The sequence below is a fragment of the Somniosus microcephalus genome, unplaced genomic scaffold, assembly GCF_052327205.1.
Source record: "Somniosus microcephalus isolate GS21.2 unplaced genomic scaffold, FLI_Smic_1.0 unresolved_chr8, whole genome shotgun sequence".
Classification (NCBI taxonomy): domain Eukaryota; kingdom Metazoa; phylum Chordata; class Chondrichthyes; order Squaliformes; family Somniosidae; genus Somniosus; species Somniosus microcephalus.
Genome location: NW_028225186.1, coordinates 13,791,050 through 13,794,201, shown reverse-complemented (window position 1 = coordinate 13,794,201; position 3,152 = coordinate 13,791,050).

Sequence of the window (3,152 nt, the reverse complement as noted above, 5' to 3'; positions counted from 1 at the left end):
AGTTCAATGAAGGTTCACCAGAATGTTTCCTGGGATGGGGAATTGCCCCAGAGAAGAGATTGAGGAGACTGGGCCTGCAATGTGATCTCATTGAATCATTTACAATTCTAACAGGGCTTATTAATGTAGATGCTCAGAGGAAGTTGCCTTTATCTGGAGAGGCTAGAACTTCTTAGAACACAGTCAGAGCTATGAGTATATTCACGTCAGAGATATATAGGTTTTTGGATTTTCAGGGAATCAAGGGATATGTGGTTAACGTGGGCAGGTGTGATGGAGGTAGAATTTCAGCTCTGATCTTATTGAATGGTGGAGCAGGCTCGAAAGGCCGAATGGCCTACTACTTCTCCTATTTCTTCTGTTCTTATTCTCTTAAATGAGACACTTCACCCCCCTCAACATCAGGAGTGTTCATACAGCTCAACAGCGGGATAATAGCAAAATAATTTACAATTTAACTTTGGATTAAATTTCAAAGAAACATAAAATTATTTTGTTTTGCCTATCATCTAATGATAATATCTTATTAAACACAAATCCTTGGAGTAAAAGCGGTTCAACAATTTCAGATCATAACCTCGGCCCCTGTCACATATGTATATTTTCTTCATCTATTATCCACACGTTTTTTCCCTCCCTTCAGCTGTCCTTCAATCTGCCAGCGCAATTCACACACCACCTAGAGCCATCCTTTGTTCCTTAACCTGCCCCATTTCCAACCCCCCTTGCCTTGAATATCTCTTAATGTCTCTCAATGCCTCTTAATCTCTCCTGCTTTCTATCCTATCACTGACATTTGCTTTTGTTCTTGCATCCCCTCCCCCTTTTCCCAGCCCCCAACCTAGCTTTCCATTTACTGCTTTTTTTCCAGTTCTGGCAAATTTCATCGACCTGAAACTTTAACTCTGTTTCTCGCTCCACCGATGCTGCCTGACCTGCTTAATTTTACCAGCGTTTCCTGTTGTTATTTCATTAAATTTGTTTGTTTGGTGAACTGTAACTAATATCCCTGCTCACTCTCCCCAGATGACTGTCTCCGGGGATGTTTCTATATGGTATATGTAAGAGCTTCTCTGAATCAGCCTTAACATTCACACAGTCAGAGCTCTGTGTCTGGCAGAACAGACTTTGGTGCTTCACGTAAGAAATGGGGTACCCAGTAATTTTCCAGATCGACCTCATTTACTACCCGGTTCTTGCAGCCCTTGGTATTCCTGGTAAGACAGTAAAACGAGAGAGTAAAACTTGAATATTAATGTGTGACTGTTCAGGCTATCCGTTCCGTTTGTTATTATCAGTAAATTAATTGATTGTCTTGTTTTCTTAACATGATTTCTTAATTGAAATACTAACGGTTCTTCAATGTCCTCCACAGACAAGGTTGAAACAATGATCCTTTTTATTGTTTTCAGCAGATACTCTTCCCTAGATTTGACACTGACATCCGATCAGACATTAATTCATAAATATTTTAATGTCTTGATGTTGTTAGTTGTGTTTGACGGGTAACATGGGGATTTTAATAATTATTGCTTTGTAGCGTTATTTCATGTATACATTGGTTCAACTGCAGTAATCTCTCTTGTTTTCTTGGCCTTCAGTTCGGCTCCGATTGCATTTGTGGTTGCTTTAAATGGAAGCAAAAATCCTGTGATTTCTGTGAGCAGCGTGCAATCCACCCTGCCAGATTCACTTTGCCACTGAACTTTGTAATGTCAGCAAACTTGGATAAATTACAGTCGGTCCCCTGATCTTTTCATTGATGTAGATTCTAAATAGCTGAAGCCCAAGCACTGATCATGCACTACGTCAATGTCACAGCCAGCCATACCGAAAATGACATGTTTATTCCTGCTCACTGTTTTCTGTCCGTTAACCAATCCTCAATCCACGCAACAATATTATCCCAAATCACATGAGCCCCAATTTTGAGTGGCACCTGAACGAAAGCTTTTTTGAAAATCCAAATACATTACATCTACCAGTTCCCCCTTACCAACCCTGCTAGTTGCACCCTCAAAAACCATAACAGATTCGTCAAACACGATTTCCCTTTCAGAATTCCGCCTTGACTCTGACCAATAATATTATGATTTTTCTAACTGCCCTGTTACCACATACCTAATAATAGATTGTATCATTTTCTTGTTTCTAACTAATACTTTTACGGAAAAGTTCGATATGATTGATTTAAATGGATAATGAGTAAGTGGTAATCTGCAGGTGTCATTGCAACCAATGGTCTCTTGCAGGTATGCGGTTCATGGAAAGCAAAAGTGGGTAGATTTTGATATTCCGCAATGTAACAAAAGGGGCGGTTGTCGTGGTGCATTCAGGTACCAACGATATAAGTAAAAAACGGGATGAGGTCCTAAATGCTGAATATAGGGAGTTAGGAGGTAAATTAAAAAATAGGACCTCAAATGCAGTAAACTCAGGATTGCTACCAGTGCCAAGTGCTACTCAGAGTTGAACGATAAGGATATTTCAGGCGAATACGTGGCTAGACGAATGGTGCAAGGGGGAGGGATTCAAATTCCTGGGACATTGGTACCGGTTCTGGGGGAGGTCGGAGCAGATCAAACGAGACTGTTTGCACCTGGACAGGGCCGGGACCGATGTCCTAGGGGTACTGATTGCTAGTGCTCTGGGGGAGGGTTTAAACTAAAATGGTAGGGGGTTGGGAACCTGAGCAGGGAGGCAGATGAAAGGGAAACAAGGATAAAAGCAAAAGACAGGATGGAGAAAAACAAAAGAGGAGGTCAGAGAAATCAAGGGATGAAATCAAGCATGGCCACTGTAAATAATAATTTTAAAATGTCTACGAGAAATAAAAAAACAAGCCTGAAGGCTTTGTGACTTAATGCGAGGAGCATTAGAAATACGGTGGATGAATTAACTGCACAAATAGAGGTAAGCAAATATGATACGATTGGGATTACGGAAACATGGCTCCAGGTTGGCCCAGGCTGGGAATTCAACATCTAGGGTTATACAATATTCAGGAAATATAGGCAAAAAGGAAAAGGAGGTGGGGCAGCAATGCTGGTTAAAGAGGAGATTAACACAATGGTACAGAAGGATATTAGCTCTGATGATGTGGAATCTGTATGGGTAGAACTGAGAAATACCAAAGGGCAGAAAACGTTAGT